The sequence below is a fragment of the Phyllostomus discolor genome, chromosome 3 (assembly GCF_004126475.2).
Source record: "Phyllostomus discolor isolate MPI-MPIP mPhyDis1 chromosome 3, mPhyDis1.pri.v3, whole genome shotgun sequence".
In the NCBI taxonomy this organism is placed as follows: domain Eukaryota; kingdom Metazoa; phylum Chordata; class Mammalia; order Chiroptera; family Phyllostomidae; genus Phyllostomus; species Phyllostomus discolor.
The window spans coordinates 149221921-149240884 of record NC_040905.2 but is presented as its reverse complement, the minus strand read 5'-3'; the positions used below and the strand labels follow the sequence as shown (position 1 = coordinate 149240884).

General features: G+C 37.3%; 1 protein-coding gene across 6 annotated transcripts in view; it reads left to right on the top strand.

Moving 5' to 3' along the window:
- Window positions 1-206: 206 nt before the first annotated feature.
- The window catches only part of DENND4C (DENN domain containing 4C), a 130446-nt gene continuing 111688 nt past the window's right edge, over window positions 207-18964 (top strand). For 5 of the 6 annotated variants that reach the window (XM_028510223.2, XM_036021552.1, XM_028509606.2 and 2 more), the window contains exon 1: window positions 856-1273. The gene's annotated coding sequence lies outside the window, so the exon portion shown is untranslated. Of the gene's footprint in view, window positions 582-855; window positions 1274-18964 lie in introns of those variants that run through there. The other variant, XM_036021549.1, reaches the window with a different exon arrangement.

Genomic DNA, 18964 nt, shown 5'->3' with positions numbered 1-18964 from the left:
CAATTTTGACTTGACAGGGAATCTGTGAAGTCCCCCGACAAATTGTGGGGTGCGGGGGAGGGGCAGGAGGTAACAATTTGCCTAATTGTTTCAAACCATTTGCTTCTCATCGAGTAACTAATTGTTACTCTTTCTCACTGTAACTTTAAACCGTTGTCAAAAATATCTTGCAAGATTTGTATTAAGGCAAAAGGACCTTGCCTTAATTCGCGTGGATAAGGAAGCTACACTTACTTAGGAAGCAGAAGAGCAGAGATTTAAATGAGATTTCCACATTCAGAGTTCCCATTCTGAAATCTCGGCCGAGGTGGTGACGCCGAGCGCGGCCAAGGGTTGTCACCCGGCACTGCAGCTGGGAACCACCAGTCGGCGGGCCTCTGTCCGGCCTCGGAGGCCCACAGTCATGTGTGGAAATTCTAACTCCCACCCTGGGAAGGAATCTTCTTGTCCAGAGACCTGCATCCCTCCTTGCACTCTCCTCAGTGACTTTGAGCGATTCGGCGTCACTTTCCCCACCTTTAAAATATCCGAGAAGCAGCCGCCACCTGCCTGAGGCCAAAGTAATGAACCTACAGCACAAGGTGAGTCTGGGCCCGGAAGGAAAGCCTTGGGCCCTTTCTCTTCCCCAGTTTCTGCTAGTGCCCTGCAACTCAGACGCGGAGTAGGGGCTCGCTAGCTGACTGAGCTGGTGACCCGCATTCGCGGGGGTCGCGGCGGTCGAGGAGCTGTAGCTGTAGTTGCTGGGCCTCGGCCCTCCCCGGGGGCGGGGCTCGAGCGCTGCCCCGCCCCCGCATCCTCCCGTCCCACCCCTCCCCCACGCCCTTTTCCACCCGCCTCCGCAGTAGGAAAAGGAGAGGGAGGAGGGTAGGAAAGTGCTGTTCTGTGGAAAGGGGCGGAAGGAGAGAGGGAAAAAAAAAAGAAAAAGGGAACAGAAACGCCGTCAGCTGTCTGGACGGCCGTGCCTCAGGCGGCTCCTAGGCGACCCGCGGCCCGTGAGGCTGGGCTCCTGTAAGAAGAGGCGCCGGCGCGAGTCCGCTCTCTCGGCCGTTACCCTTCCCTGCAAGCAGTGCCCCTCAACACCTCGCCTCTGAGGCGGCGCAGGCGCAGAAAGGGCCGTGGCGGCGACTGCGGCAGCTGCGGCGGCGGCCGCGAGAGCACGTCCCCGCCGGGTCCTGCCTGGCCCTGCCCAGGGCGCCTAGACCACGAAGCCGGCGCTTTCCAGCCCCAGAAAGGGGCTGTGTCTGGGTGTCGCTAAAGGAGGAGCAGGCGGCAGGTGAGTCTGCTGCGACGGGCCTTTTGCGGAGGATCCCTGTGTGCACCCCCTGGGCCCGTGCTCCCGAGCGGGGAGGGCACTGGGCAGGTAGCAACTGGGAGGTGAGGAGTTCCGAAGGCCTACCTGGTTGGGGTGCCCGAGCTGGCGGAGAGTGGCGGCGGGTGGCATCCCCGGCCTAGTTTCTTTGGGGCTTCCGGGGGCAGGGAGTCCCCGGAGGCTGCGGGGCGTGATGGGGAGAGGCTGTGCCTGGGCGGGCCTCTCCGCGCCGTGGGGTTCCTGAGGGTTACTTGCGTGGAAGCGCGAGGAGTCTGGGCCCTGGGGACTACCGGGGCGACTGCTTTCTGGATGGGGGCAGGATGGGGAAAGGGCGGGCATGGGGCAGTTTCTGAGGGGGTGGTGGCCGAGGCAGGCGCGGAGCTAGGGATTCTCCACGGGAATCGCGGGAGAATTGGGTGTTTGGGCAGGTGTCACAGGTGAATTGAGAGCATTTCCTGCTCTGCCTTACCCTAGTCGTCCCTCAGGACTTCTTTGTTGGGGACGACTTTAAGGAAGGCAGGTTCCGTGCAATTCTAAGTGACTAAACACAAAACCAACTAATGAGCGCTTAGTGCTGACTCTTGTAAAGAGCTGGAACTTTTCTGTGTCGAGGATGCTGTTGTTTTGTCTCCCCTTTTCTGCCGCATGGACTTTTCCCTCCCGAAGACCGTGTTTCATCAGAATAAGGAATGACCCAGTTTTTAAATAGTACCCCCCCCCATTATGTGTTTGTTTCACACGGCAAAATAGGGCAGTTACCGCAGTTACTTGTGCAAATGTGAGGGAAAGTGTCATCTTCAGTAAGGAGCCCTCAGCAGTCTGTGTGTTTTCCTCAGATTTGTTAGGCCTTGTAGTCTGGAAAATCAACTAAATTGAAGTTGCCTGCTTGTGTGCTTGTGTGCAAACCAGTGTTAAGGCGGTCTCCTGAGGCTCACCAGTTTACAGAAGTAGATCTTCACTTTCAGTCTCCGGTTTAGAAGTTAAAAGGTGTAGTGTTGTAAGATGGGGAGAATATTTGTGCTAAGGCGCTAATTTTTCAAATATTTGATTTGAGGTGATCACGTGTATTAAGCAGTTATCTGAAATGCAGAGCAGTTTTCTGAGTACCCGTGGTAAAGGAGCAAAATCAGTTACAAAAGGAAAACATCTCTGAGCCTTAATACCATTTATCGATCAATATAACCATGCAAAAAAACCCACCTATTTTATTTTCTTGGTATTTAAAAAAAGTTAGTGAACTGCCTTTTTGGTGTGGGACTAGGAACTCAGAAATGAACTTCGATTTGTATACATGCGGAAGCCTCACATAGTTTGCTGTGACTCGTTTTTCTAGTAATGGCAAACTCAGTCTACACTTTCTCCTCATTGGTGTCTCCTGTGGACATTTTGGATTAGGGATCTGAATTTTTGCATTACTGATTTTAGGGAACTGATAATGTCATTTGAGTTTGGCCATAGTACCTCACTAAGTGTACTACTGTTTAGACTGGTTAATTTGGATAGTAAAAATCTATGATAGAAATGTTGAAGTTGTATTTTGGAATATTTTACACTCGAGTAATTTGTAAATTTGTGCATCCTGTTGTTGAGAGTAAATATAGTATTTCGTAGTATAAACGAGCTTCAACTGAAAAAATTGTCAGTAGAGTTGATTTGTGGAGATTGTTTTAAAACGCAAATGTTTCAAATTACAAGGAACTCCAGTGATGTGTAGGCTGTAACAATGCATGGTGCCAGTCTTGGAAGTTATTTGTTTGAGGTATTCTCTATAAAGAAACATGTTAAGTATCTGCAATAAAAGCTAATTTGTAGCTATACATAAGGGATTTCGCATGGTAAATAATAACCCAACAAGGCACCGTTCCTCCTTATATATCTGCCAGTTAAAGACCAAAGCATTTTGTGTTTTCATTGGAGTTTTTTGCCAAGACAGATAATGATTGTACAGTGACTTTGCCGCTCAGTTTGAAAGTTAGGTTTCAGTCTTATCCTTGCAACTTAAGCACAAGGTTGTAAAGTGAAAAAGAAAGCTGCTGAGTCACAGAGATAGGTTGTTTCATTTGGTCTTTCTGATTTATATTTCCAAAATAATGTTTACTGAAACTTAGGGCAAATAAGCTTTCATAGCAATACATGGATTAAAATTTTATCTTCTCTATACTGGTGCCACAATTTGTATCTTTTTCAGGTTGTCAGTTTGACAGACTTGTAGTAATGGGATGTTTTGTTGGAATTGGAGATCCCTTTATAAGTTTAATGCTTAAAAACTTTATAAGAGTTAAAATTTGGAGAAGAAGTTGTAAATAGTATAGCTGCTGTGAACCAGTAGGTCTTTGGCATTATTATTTGAAATTTAACACAGTATTTTTGTGGGGCAATGTTAGGTAGTTTATAAACTTAAATTTTTTCTACTTATATTTGTATGTAGTACTTATGTAAGTAGGAGTAATAGAGCCAAAGGTGATATTTGAAAATCTTTTCATTGTAAAAGAATATAACATAATTAAAGGAAATTAAAAAAATTAATTCTTATTGTACATTTACATTTTTTGTACTTTAATTCTATTATACTTGTAAAATACATATTTTAAAATATTGTTTATTTTCTTTTTTTCAATGTTATATTAGTTTCGGGTATGCAGCATAATATATTGATATGATATTACTAGTTATATCTTTACTTGTTTGCAATTCTGTTGTCAATATTTATATAATTGTCTTTTTAAACATAACATGTTTTGCTTGGTGCTGCATATTACTCTTACGGTTTTATAATAGTTTTACTGTACAGTTTGTTTAACCTTTTCCTATTTTTTGACATTTTAGTAATTCCACTTTTTTTAACTCTTAAAATAATGCTATAATGAAATTGCTTTGCTAACATATGGTCCAAGACAAATTTCTTTTTAAATCTTTGAAAAAGATTTTTTTTTTTCGCACTGGCAGGTGTGGCTTAGTTGGTTGGAGCATTGTCCAGTAACTGAAAGGTTGTGGGTTCAATTCCAGGTTGGGGCACATAACTAGGTTGAGGATTTGATCCCCAGTCCTGGTTCAGGCTTATATGTACCCCATATGATCCCAGGTCTGGGCGCCTATGGGAGGCAACCATGGTTGCTTCTCTCTGGCATCAGTGTTCTCTTTCTCCCTTCTTCACTCCTTTCCGCTCTCTCTAAAAGCAATGAAAAAAATGTTCTCGGGTGAGGATTAAAAAAGTTATTTTTTCCTAAAATATTCCGTTTAAAATTTTTAGTTATAGTTTACGTATTATTTTGTATTACTTTCATGTGTACAGTATAGTGGTTAGACAATCACATACTTTATAATATGTTCCCCCAATATTTCCACAACCCCTTGTCACCATACATAATTATTACAATATTATCAAGTATATATTAGATTGACCAAAAAGCATGTCACGTTTTTTTTCTGTAAAGTAAAAGACACATTTTTCATTTTCACCAATAGCTTTATTGATTTGGATATTTTGAGTGTGTTGGCTATCTCCCACTATTGGCTTCTAGTCAGTAGAGGCCAGGGCTGCTGCTGAACATCTTCCAATGCATAAGACAGCCTCACAGCAAAGAATTATTTGGCCAAAATGTCAGTAATACCAAGTAGCTTCACAAACCACTTTTGACACTTTTGATTGGTCAGGGCACTCTCTCCATATATTGCACAAATCTTTTTTGCGTTTCAGTTGTGTTTTTACCTTTCTTCAAGTAATAAAGCATAATATGCTGAAAAAGTTTTGTGTTTTCTTCCATCTTCAATATTAAAATGGTTACACAAAAATTTATCCATTTTGATAAGTTTTTTTAAGTGCATGCTGATATGACAGCTGTTACACTGCAGTCTAACAAAATCATTTCGAGTGAAGTTAAAGACAACTAAGCACTACTAGAGCGATTGTACAGTAAAAAAAGCAATGGACTTTTTGGCCAACCCAGTATCTACCATATGCTGTATCTACCATATACTTTACATCCCCATGACTATTTTATAATTACCAATTTGTACTTCTTAATCCTTCACCTTTAAAAAAATATTTTTTGAACTACTTCCTTTGCAGTGGATCATTAGGGCTCCTATATTACAGTATTTAATTGAGAACAAAATTAAGAAGCAAGGTGGAAAACTGTAGATGTATGTATTGAGTTGAATCCATCAAGTAGAAATCAAAATATAAATTCTTAATTCTCCCTGTTACTGACTTACTACAAGTTTCTGTGTCTATTAATTTTACTTATACAATATAATAAGTAATATTCTTATGAGTTTTTTTAAAAAATTCATTGATTTGAGAGAAAGAAAGATTGATTTGTCATTCTAACTATTTATGCATTCATTGGTTGATTCTTTTTTTTTTTTTAATTGTTGTTCAAGTACCCATTGGTTGATTCCTATAGGTGCCTTGACCAGGGATCAAACCTGCAACCTTGGCATTTGGGGAAGATGCTCTGACCAACTGAGCTACCTGACCTTGGCTCCTCTAAGAATTCTTAATTCTTATTGTAATATTGTGGGGTATATGTTTCTAAGTGAACCTTGTTTCAGTCAGACCTTACATTTACAAATCTGGATTTATAATCTTTTGACTTACAGAGAAGTCTTTTTACAGGATTTTTATAAAAGTATGAAATATTTTAAAGCGTTCCTTTAATCTCGATTTTTTAAATTGTGTGTTTAGCAGTTTCTTTATGTCTTAGTTTAGTGATGCCTAAATATAACAGCACAAGAGCTGTGAATATCTTTTTAATTATGTAAAAATTATTAAATGGATACTAACCTGCTAGGGATAAAAAGATGAATAACATACAGTCTGAATATTAAAGTCTAGTATGATAAACAGTCTCATAAGTAAGCACCATAACTATAACCTAACAAATCTAGAATAGAGCAAGCGATGCCATGAGAAGAGGGAAATACCTAATTATGGCAATTAGAGGTGACTTACATAGGAGACATTTGATTTAGAACTTGAAGAATGATGTTAAAAGGCATCAAGTAATGAAAGACTGATGGATTTTACTGGATTGGCCAAAAACTTTTTTTTTTTTCTTTAAGATGGCTCTAGTAGTGCTTAGTTGTCTTTAACTTCATTTGAAACAATTTTGTTAGATTGTATTATGATAACTGTTATACCAGCAATCATTAAAAAAAAACTTATCAAAATTGGTGAATTTTTGTGTAGCCATTTTAGTATTGAAGATGGAAGAAAATTTGCAACAGTTTTGGCATATTATGCTTTATTATTTCAAGACAGGTAAAAACACAAATGAAATGCAAAAAAATAATTTGTGCAGTGTATGGAGAAGGTGTTGTGACTGATAAAATGGGTCCAAAGTGGTTTGTGAAGTTTTGTGCTGGAGATTTCTCGCTGGATAATGCTCCAGGGTTGGGTAGACCAGTTGAAGTTGATAGTGATCAAATCGAGACATTAATTGAGAACAATCAATGTTCTACCACGCAGAGGGTAGCTGACATACAGTATACAAATCAATAAAATTATTTGTGAAAATGAAAAGTGTCTTTTATGGAAAAAAAATACAGACTTTTTGGCCAACCCAATATTTAAATGCTATTTAAGTAATTTATTGTTTGGCACAAGTAGTTTTGGAGGCAATTGGGGAGTAAGCTATGTCATGAAGGGTATTAAGAGTCAGATAAGAAATTAAGATCATGCATTGTGAGGAACAGGGAGCCACTTAATGATTTTAAGCTGTTAAATATCTTTGGATCTATTGTGAAAGATGGATTGAGAGAACAGCTTGAAAGCATCTAGGTGAGGATTGAGAACAGCAGTGGTAGGAATGGATGAAAAAGTGGATAGAATTGAGAACTATTATACAATACAGACATTTTTCTCTGATTTGAAAGCCTTGTCTCTTTAGCCTATCTTTCTCTTGTTTATTGTGCATCTGTTATACCAGCCTACTATCAGGTTCTTTCCCTTAGATCCCTTGTATATGCTATTCCATCTACATGTTACATTTTCTGAGAGATTTCTCCTAATCACCCTATCTGGATAGGAAGATAATTATTACAGCACCTTTTTATTTTCTTCTATAGAACTTCTCCCTTCCTCCTTTTCTTTCTCTGTCCCCCTCCTTTGCCCTCCTCTTACTAGTTTGGAAGTTATATGCAAGCTGATTCCTTTTTATTTTTTTTCTTTGTATGGGTCTATTCTGGTCTCTCTCTTTTTTTTCATTAGTTTATATCTTTATCCTTATACCAATATTATCTTGTCTTTATTACTATTACTTCATAGCAAGTCTTAGAATTAGGAAGTGTTTATCCTTCAGTTTGTCTTTTTCTTCACAATTGCTTTGACTATTTTAGATTTGTAGCATTTTCATATAAATTGTCAAATGAGCTTGTCAGTTTCTACCAAAAAAAAAACCTATGAGGAAAATTGACATCTGAATGATGCTTAGTCTTCCGATACTTTAACATCACTTATCTCTCCATTTATTTGTTTTCTTTTTAAGTTTTTTCTGCAATATTTTCATTTTATAGGTCCTGTACATATTTTACTTAATTTACTCCTAAGTATTTTATATTTTTAATACTTTTTTTTGTACGTGATATTATATTTAAAAATTTTTTCAGTTAATAGTTTATAAAAATAATTGATTCTTTTGTATATTGACTTTGTAGTCTGTTACCTTACTAAATTCATTTTTTAATTCTGGTAGTTTTTATGTAGATTTCTTAGGATTTTCTTCATGCACAATCATAATGTCTACAGAAAAAGACAGATTGGCTTCTTCATTTCCAATCAGTATACCTGTCCCTTTTTCTTACCTTATTGCTACTAAATTGGTGCTATTCACTAGAAATACAGTGTTAAGCCATATATGTAATTTTAAGTTTTCCAGTAGCCCCACACTAAGAAGTAGCAAGTGACATTAAATTTAATACATTTTTATGCCATTGCATCCAAAATATTTTAAAAATATTATTCACAGAGCTTCCCTAGGCTTGCCTTAAATCACCACAAACCATGTGGTTTAAAGTAACAGAAATGTGTTCTGTCACATTTCTGGAAGCTAGAAGTGTGAAATCAAGGTGTCAGCAGGTACATGCTCCCTCTGAGTGAGGTATAGGAAAGAATCCTTCCTTGCTTCTTATTTCTAGTGGTTACTGGTAATCTTTAGATTTGCTTCTGAGTTGTTGAATTTATTGGCATGGAAGTGTTTATAACCTTGTTATATTTTTAGTGTCTAAAGAATCTGTAACGATTACCTTCTGTCATCCCTCATATTAGTAATTCCTCCCTCTTGCTTTTTCCTTGACTTAGAAATATTGATTTCTATTGCTATTTCTTATTCATTTTCAATTTTATTTATGCTTTTAGTTTTTTTACCTCTACTTACTCTTGGTTTAATACTTTTTTCTTTTTTAGCATCTTAAAACCATTAAGATGGGTGGACACTTAAATCATTGATTAAAAACCTCTTTTTTGATAGAAGTGCTTAAAGCTATAGATTTTTTTTATAAACATGGCTTTAGCTATAGCTCACAAGTTGCTTTATGTTTTTTTCATTAAGTTCAAAATATTTTTCTGATTTCTTCTTTGATCTATGGATTATTTAGAAGAGTGTCATTTGATTTTTAAATACTTGGAGATTTTAAGCTATCTTTCTATTATTGATTCTAAATTTAATTCTATTTTGGTCAGAAAACATATCCTATATGATTTATATTCTTTTAAATTTATCCAGGCTTGTTTTATGGGCCAAAATATAGTATACCTTGGTGAATTTTCTATGTGCACTTAAAAAGAGCTATTTTGCTGTTGTTAAGTGGAGTGTTCTATAAATTTCAATATGCTTAGTTCATAGTGTTCTTCAAATTTTATGTATCCTAACTGATTTTCTGTATATTTGTTCTATGAATTACTGAGTGAGGACTGTTGAACTGTCTTTAATTGTAGATCTGTTTATTTTGTCTTTTAATTTTGTCAGTTTTTGCTTCATAGACTTTGATACTTTCTTGTTAGGTGTATACATGTTTAGTATTGTTATACCTTGATAGATTAACTATTTTATTGTGATTATGAAATGTTTCTTTTTATCCTGCTCTGAAGTCTTCCTTTGCCTGTTACTAATGTGGCCAGTTGAGCTTTCTTACGATTAAAATTTGCATGTTATATCTTTTTCAATCTTTGTACCTTTTTGAAAATAGACTATATATTTTAGAACAGTTTTAGATGTACAGAAACATTAAGATTTTACAGAGTTCCTTATAAGCCAGACCTAGTTTCTTCTAGTATTAACATCTTACATTAATATGGTTTATTTGTTACCATATTAATGAACCAATATTGATATATTATTATTAACTAAAGTCTATAGTTTATTCAGATTTCTTTGGTTCTGCACCTAATATCTTTTTTTTCCTGTTCCAGGATCCCATCCAGATATAACATTATATTTGATTGTTGTGTCTTCTTAGGCTACTATTGGGTATAACAACTTCTCTTTCCTTATTTTTGATGATCATGACAGTTTTGAGGAGTACAGGTCAGGCATTTTGTAGGATATCCCTTCCTGTATTAGAATTTTTGTGATATTTTTCTTAGGATTAGACTGAGGTTATGGGGTTTTGTGAGGAAAATCACAGCGGTTAAGTGCCATTGTCATGATATTATATCCAGGGTGCATACTGTCAACATGATATATGACTTCGATGGTGATCTTGATTACCTGGCTGAGGTAGTGTTTTCCATGTTTCTCCACTGTAGTATTAGTCCCTTCTTCGTCCTTTCCATTCTGTATTCTTTGGAAGGAAGTCACTAAGCTCTTCCCACACTTAAACAGTAAGGAGCTATAGTCATTTTTTGAAGGCAGAGTATCTACATAAATTATTTGGAATTAATTTGCCTGGGACATTTGTCTCTTTTCTTTTATTTATTAATTTATTAATATCATTGATTTATATCCGTATGGACTTGCAGATATTTATTTTATACTTTGGGCTATAATCCGGTACTACTTTACTTAAATTATTCCAGCTTTGGCTATTGAGAGCTTGTTCATTTGGCGCCTGTATTTCTTTAACAGATGCCCATCAGTGTGGGTTGGTTTGTTTGCTTATTTATTGATTTTGGAGAGAGGAAGGGAGTGAGGGAGGGGAATTAGAGAGAGAAAGAGGGAAAGAAAAACATTGAAATTTGTTGTTCCACTTATTTATGCATTCATTAGTTTCTTGTATGTGCTCTGGTCTGAGAATGAACCTTACCTACCTGGCCAAGGACTGTTTGCTTATTTTTTGAGTACTTACTTTCTGGTACTAAAAAAATATGCCCCACACTCATTTTGTATACTTCCTTTTCCAGTCCTATAATCAATCACCCATTTCTTTAAGAAGCCTTAATTCCTTTTATGGACAATGGTGTTAGAAACCAAAATCTCTGAGTTAGGTATGCTGATTGCTACTCTACTAGAGTGTCATTGCTTCTAGGGTTTCTCAGCTGATTGAACAAAGAGTATACTTGTGTATATTAATCTATTATATACATGTCTATAAATCTTTATTTTTTTGACTGGGTTGTTTTGTTTTAAATGATGTTTTATTGATTATGCTATTACAGATGTCCTGATTTTTTCCCCTTAAGCTCCCCTCTACCAAAATCCCCACTCCATCAGGCAATCCCTCACCCTTGTTCATGTCCACAGGTCATGCGCATAAGTTCTTCACTACTCCTTTTCCTATAATGTACTTTACATCTTCGAGGCTATTCTGTAACTGCCTATTTGTACTTCTTAATCCCCTCACCTCTCACCCATTCTCCTACATCCTCCCCTCCCATTTCTTTATCTTTACTTTAACCTTTGGCATTTTAATTATGATGTGTCTTGGGATGGGCCTTTTTGTGTCCATCTTGTTTGGGACTCTCTGTGCTTCCTGGATTTGGATGTCTACTTCCTTCACCAAATTAGAGAAGTTTTCTGTTATTATTTTTTCAAATAGATTTCCAGTTTTTCTTCTCCTTCTGGCTCCCCTATGAAGCAAATGTAAGATTGCTTAGAGTTGTCCCAGAGGCTGCTTATACTATCCTTGTATTTTTTTATTCTCTTTTCTTCTTGTTTTTCTGATTGCTTGTTTTTTGCTTCCTTATATTCCAAATTATTGATTTGATTCTTGGCTTCATCAATTGTACTGTGGTTACCCTGTAAATTGTTCTTTATTTCAGTTAGTGTATCCTTCATTTCTGATTGGATCTCTTTTATGCTGCTGAGATCCTCATTAAATTCCTTGAGCATCCTCATAACCAGTGTTTTGAACTCTGGATCTGATATTGTTTATTTCCATTTTGATTATCTTTTTTTCTGGAGTTTTGATCTGTCCTTTCATTTGGGCCATGTTCGTTTCCTTGTTTTGGCAGCCTTCCTGTGTTTGTTTCTATGTATTAGGTAGAGTTGCTTTGACTCTGTGTCTTGGTAGTGTGGCCTAATATAGTAGGTGTCCTGTAGGGTCCAGTGGCACAGCCTCCCATATCACCCAAGTTGGATATTCAGGTGTGCCCTTTGTGTGGGCTGAGTACACCATCTTGCAGTTGAGCATTGATTGCTGTTGTCAGATCAATGGCAGGTATTTACCAGGCCAGTCAGCTGCAAAGACTAGTTGTGACCATTTACTACCAATCTCTACCCTCCAAAGAGGATCAGCTGTGCAGGATCAGGGTGGTGTTGCTCCAGTGTGGTCTGTAGTTGTTCACTGGGTACACTGACCTTGGGGTTTCCTGGATGGTACAGGCCAACATCAGCCCACACCAGCGTTTGCCCTGGGCCATCCTCCCTGAGCTGTAAGGCAGTCTGAGATGGCTGCTAACTTGTGCTGGGCTTGGAGATTCCCAGGCAAAGTCAAGCTGTGAGTCTAGGCTGCTAGTGCCAGACCTGGGGCTCACTGAGGCCAGCTGCTACTTGTTGGAGAGGAGTTAGGAAGTTGTGAAGCAGGAGCCAAGACCAGCTGTTCATAAGGAAAAGCAGCTTGGGTGGGCCTGTAAAATTGTGTGGGGCAAAGTATCTGGGGATCTCCAAAGCTGGTTAAACAGTATTAGCCAGGTTGGTGGACTCTTAGATACTGCAACAGTCTGCTGGCTCAGTAGGGAGAGGGCCCAGGAACAAGACAGTAACCTCTGATTGCATCGATGCCAGATGCCTGAGCCTCCCCATGCACACCACTGGTGCCCCTCAAGCGGCTGCCCCAGTGCTGGAGCTGGGAGGGAGTGAGTCTTAGTAGGTCAGTCTGTATGTGGGTTCTTTAAGAGGAAGTACTTGGGACTTTAGCAGTTTCTTCCACAAACTCAATTTTCAATACTTTTTTGCAGCCAGAAGTTGTGGGGACTTATCTTCCTGTCACAGGAACCCTGTACTGGGGGGCCTGGTGTGGGTCTGGAACCCCTTGCTCCTGAGATATCCCTCCTGAATTGTCATCCACCACACGTTGATGTGGGACCAGCCTGTTCAGCATTCGTGCTCCCCCTACCAGTGTGGATGGTTGTGGTTTTTTTAATTGCATGGTTTGTCAGACTTCCATTCAACTCGATTTCTGTTGGTTCTGAGCGATGGTTGTTCTATATTTTAGTTGTAATTTTGTTGTGGTTGTGTAAAGAGGTGAGCCATGTCTGTCTGTGCCACCATCTTGACCAGAAGTCAAAAGCTTTCTATTTATAACATCTGTACTTATATTAAGCTAAATATGAATTTGTACTGAGTTTCCAACTTTAATATATTACCACATGGATCGCCCTAGTCATGTCCTCTTGTTTAGCTGTAAATTCCTACTCTGGCAGGAGGAAATCTGGATCCTACCATTCATCATCCATTTACATAATTTTTAATCCCAATATACATATGTAGCAGTGCTAGAATTGTTAACTCAGACCCTTGTGGGAAACAGTTTTATCAACTAGAGTGCCTCTTTACAGTTCCTTTTGACTTTAATTTTATAGACTCCACTCCCTTGTAAAGTTACTTTGGTCAGCATCTTTCCCCTCCCACCACCTTCAGTGAGGTTGTTTCACACATTTGTAATACAGTTACATTCTTTTGACTTACTCCATATTCCTTTAGGGAATACCTTGGTCTCCTCAATTTTTTTTTTTAAATTTTGCATGCATTAAAGCTCACTCTCTGTGCTGTAAAGTTCTGTGAATTTTGACAAATGCATAAAGTCATGTATACACTGTTGCAGTATCAGACAGAATAGTTTTTCCCCTGTAAAAAATCCCATGTACTTCAAGTCTTTGACACTCTCTAGCTCATCACAAAGTAGTGGAAACAACCGATGTTTTTTTATTCTTTTTGTAGTTTTTCCCTTTCTAGAATGTCATATGAATAGAATCATCTAGTGTGTAGCCTTTTCAGACTGGCTGTTTGTTTGTTTTACTTTGTAATATGCATTTAAGTTTTCTTCACATTTTTTTGTGGCTTGATAACTATAATTTTTTAAAGATTTTATTTATTTTTAGAGAGAGGGGAAGGGAAGGAGAAAGAGGAGAGAAACGTCAGTGTGTGGTTGCCTCTTGAGTGTCCCCCACAGGGACCTGACCTGCAGCCCAGGCATGTGCCCTGACTGGGAATCCAACTGGCAACCCTTTGATTTGCAGGCCCTCACCAGGGCTCTTCTTTTTTAAATTACTGGATCATCTATTTTGATGTATCACAGTGTATTCATTTACCTGTTGAAGAGTGTCTTTTTTAAAAGATTTTATTTGTTTATTTTTATAGAGAGGGGAATGGAGGGAGAAAGGGTGAGAAACAGCAGTGTGCCAGAGAAACACTGATCAGTTGCTTCTTGCATACCACCAACTACACATGCCCACGTGTGGCCCAGCTAACCTAGAATTGAACCAGCAACCTTTCAGTTTATGCCCAACCCACTGAGCCACATCAGTCAGGGTGAAGAATGCCTTTCTTGTATTCAGTTATTGGTGGTTATGAATCAAGCTACTATAAATATTGTGTGTAGGTTTTGCATGGGCATTTTTTTATTTTTTTAATTTTAATTTTTAAATTTATTTTACTTTTCTGAATTATACATGTATTTTTTGTTGAATTTATTAGGGTGACATTGGTTAATAAAATTACATATGTTTCAGGTATACAATTGTATAATACATCATCCGTATATTGTATTGTGTGTTTACCATCCCCAAATCAAGTCTCCTTCTATCACCATTTATCCCTCTTATACCATCTTCTTCCTTTCCCCACCTTGCTTTCCCTCTGTTAATCACCTCATGGACAATGTTTTTAAATCAGTTGGTTAAATACCTAGGAACATGATTGCTGGACCACATAGTAAAGCTCATATTTAGCTTTGTAAGAAACTGTCAAACTGTCTTCCAAAGTGGCTGTTCCCTTTTGTATTCCCATGTGCAATAAATGTGAAAGTTCTTGTTTTGCTTCCTCATCAGCATTTGGTATTGGGGGTTTAAAAAATAATTTCAGCCATTATAATAGGTGTGTATTGGTATCTCATTATTTCAGTTTACATTTTTCTAATGACTAATGAAGGTATTTTTTCACATGTATCTGCCATATGTATATCTTCTTTGGGAAGGTATATATATGCTCATATCTTTTGCCCACTTCTTAATTGGGTGGTTTTCTTACTGTTGAGTTCCAAGAGTTTTTTGTATATTCTGGATAGCAGTCCTTTATCAAATATGTTTTGCAAATATTTTTCTCACACTTCGTGGCTTGTCTTTTCATTCTTTTACCATTGCTTTTTATAGAATAGAAGTTTTGAACAAAGTCTACCTCATCAGTTTTTCCTTTCATGGATTATGCTTTTGGTGTTGTATCTAAAAATTCATCACCAAACCAAGTATCACATAAATTTTCTTCTATATTTTCTTCTTGAAGTTTTATACTATTGTATTTTATATTTTGGTCTATAATCAGTTTTGAATTACTTTTTGTAGAAGGTGTAAGGTCACTGTCTAAATTCACTTTTTTGCATGTGGACATCCAGTTTTGCCACCACTCTGTGTTGAAAGACTGCCCTTTCTCCATTGAACTACCTTTGCCCATTTTTTAAAGGTCAGTCATCCTTTTGCTTTTAATGCATTTGTGTTTTTATAATTAAAACATATTTCCTATAGCTAGTTTAGAGTTGTCTTGTTTTTAACTCAGTCTAACAGTTTTTTAAATAGGAATGTTCAGACCACTTAAAATTTCTTTCTTTTTTAAAAAATATGTGTATTGATTTTAGAGAGGAAGAGGGGGGGGAGAGAGAGAGAGAGAGAGAGAGAAAGGAAGAAACATTGATTGGTTGCCTCCCGTATGTGCCCAAACAAGGATTCAGTTGGTAACTTATGTATGTGCCCCAAAAGGAAATCAAACCTACAGCCTTTTTGGTGTAAGGGATGATGTTCCAATCAACTGAGTTACCTGGCCAAGACAAAAGTTTCTTTTTTAAAATCAGCTCTATGGAGATATAATTTATATAACATATAATTTACCCCTTTAAAGGATATAGTTTAGTGGTTTTTAGCACATTTACAGAGTTTTACAGTCATCAGTGTAACCCAATTTAGAACATTTTCATAACTCAAGAAGGAAATCTTGTGTTCATTAGCAGTCTCTAATCCCGTCTTTCCCACCCCAGCCCTAGGCAACCACCAGTCTATTTTCTGCCTCCATAGATTTGCCTATTCTGGACATTTCATATAAATGAAATTATATAATATGTTCTTTTTCACGACTGGCTTCTTTCATTTACAATAATGTTTTTGAGGTTTATTCATGTTGTATGTATCAGTACTTCACTCCTTATTTTAAACATTGGCAAAATTTAACCCTGGCTGGTGTGACTCAGTGGATTGAGTGCTGGCCTGCAAACCAAAGGGTCACCAGTTTGATTCCCAGTCAGGGCTCATGCCTGAGTTGTGGGCCAGGTCAGGTCCCTAGTAGGGGGCACACAAAAGGCAACCACACACTGATGTTTCTCTCCCTCTCTTTCTCCCTCCCTCCTCCTGTCTAAAATAAATAAGTAAAATCTTTTTAAAAAATTGGCAAAATTTGTATAACATAAAATTCACCACTTTAACAACTTAAAAATATACAATTCAGTGGCATTTAGTATGTTCACAGTGTTATGTAGCTATCACCACTAGCTAGTTCCAGAGTGTTTTCATTGCCCCAAAATAAAACCCCTTTCCCTTTAAGCAGATCACATTCCTCATTTCTACTCCCCAGACCCTGGCAACCACTGGTCGGTATATTTGTTTATTATGTATATTTCCTATAAATGCAGTCATACAACAATATGTGATTTTTGTGTCTGACTTCTTTCACTTAGCATAATGCTTTCTGTGTTTGTCCATGTTATAACTAGTATCAATAGTACTTATTTCCTTTTTGTGGCCAGGTAATTTACATTGCATGGAAATATGTTATACGTTTTAAAACTGATTCATGACTTGATGGACATTGAAGTGTTTCTTTGTTTTTTTGGCTATTTTGAGTAGTGCTATTGTGAATATTTGTATAGATGTTTTTATGTCTTCATTTGTCATGGTAGGCCTCTTAAATTTAGTGAAATTATCTATGTTGTTGGTTTTGAATCTGTTATCTTGTTCTTTGTTTTTAACTTCTCCTATCAGTTCTTTGTTTCTTTCTGGATTGAGTATGTTTTAGTATTCCATTTATCTCCACATTGGTTTACTAGCCATATATCTGTGTTTTTTTTTAAAGTAGTTTCCTTAGGCTTTATAACATTTAACTTACCACAGTCCATCTTCAAACAGTTGTATAGTACTTTGTGTACAACCCAGGACTCTTAATTCGGTACACTGTTCTCCACCATTCTTTCTCATCATTAAAAATGTTGACCTGTTATGATATGAAATGAGTTAATGCATGTAAAATACTTTTAACATAGTTCATGCTTTTATTTATATTTGGGCTAATAAATGAAAACCTCCTCAGAAGTTCTTGAATGTGCAGATTTCAGGTTTCTTTTCCAATCTGCTTCAGCTATCCATTTCCATGACCACACACAAGACAATTGATTCTTAATCTGACTGTATGTTACAATTAATGGGCATTTAAAAAAACATTGATAGAGATGTGCCATCCTCAGAAATTATTTTTTCATTGCTTTGACATAATGTGAGTGTGTGTATGTATAAATATATATGCATATATATATACATTTATGCTCACAAATGTAAACATGTGCCCTCAGATCAGCATTGTCTAGTCATTTTGCTCTTGCACTTTCATTACTAGTAAGTCTATTTAATATCTTTTCCTTTCCTTACTGTTAGCCACATATATGCTGGTCCCTCCATCTGTGCTGCGGCCTCTTGTCTATTTAAGGATTTTGCTTCTGGAGTCATCCTTTTTCTCTCCTGCATGATCTTTCTTTCCTGCTGAATCATTTTTGTAAGCATATGAATATGCTGTAATAGCTTCATTTTCTCTCTTTCTCACACACATACACACTTACCTTTCTTTCTCTTTTATAGCAAAGTTTGTCAAAAAGAATTGCTCACACTCATTCTTTCTTTCTTTGCATTTTCTCTTTAACTCACTTTAGGATGGTTCCTCTCCACCCCTACCATCTAAAATTACTCTTGTCATTATTCTCCATCTTGAAGTTACTCTACCTGTCATCAGTATTCAACACAATTGATTGATCAGTCCCTTTTTTTCTTTTTAAACTTCATTGGTTTTCTGGATACCATACCAAGTGATTTTTTTTTTCTGATATACGGCACTTTCTTCTCAGTCTTGTTTCTAGCATCTCTTTCCTTGTAAAGGTGAAATGCCCTAGGCTTAAGAGTTATATATTTTCTTTATTAGTATTTGTCACTTTTTAGGATATTTTATCTAATTCCAAGTATACAAGTATCATTAATTTGCTGTTAACTCCAGCTTTGATATTTTTATCAAATTGCACACTGTATTGGACTGATTTCTCCCCTTAAATGTTTTAGTAGGTATCTCAAACTTGTGCAAAACAGAATTTTTGGCATTTTTTTCAAACCTCCTTTTTCCTCAGGTATATATAGCAAACACAAGAGCTCCTTCCTCTTAGCCACAAAACTGTAAAATACTTACAAATAGTACGAAAAAAATAATGTCAGGATCTGGGTGAAGAAAGTCAGGATGACACTTAAAGGTTTTTTTTTTAAAAGACTTGAATAAAATGGAGGGACATACCATGCTATTGACCGGAGAACCTAATGTTGTAAAGATCCTTGTTCTCCTTAAACAATGTGTATTTTAGTGCAGTCCCAAACAAAGATCTCAACTTTGTTTTTTTCTCTGAAACTTGATCACTGTGAATGAATAAGCCTGGAAAGGATTGAAAAACAGTGAAGAGGGAGTTTATCTACCAGGTCAAAAAACAGAAAGAACAATTACAATTAACTATGGGGGTGGTACTATCTTGGAAATTGGCCAATGAAACAAAATAGAGGTTAGATTTTGTAGGATTATATAAGGTTTTACTATATGATAAAAGTGAGAAAAGAATTATTCAGTAAGTTAATCTTTCATTCATAAGTAGATGACATGTTCATAAACTTATTTTGTAGAGCATCTGTAAAGCTCTTGATGCCCAGGTATATTTGAGATGTGTGGGGCTCTTTACTCATAGAGTTAGGGATCAAGTTAACTGTGCCCTTAGGTT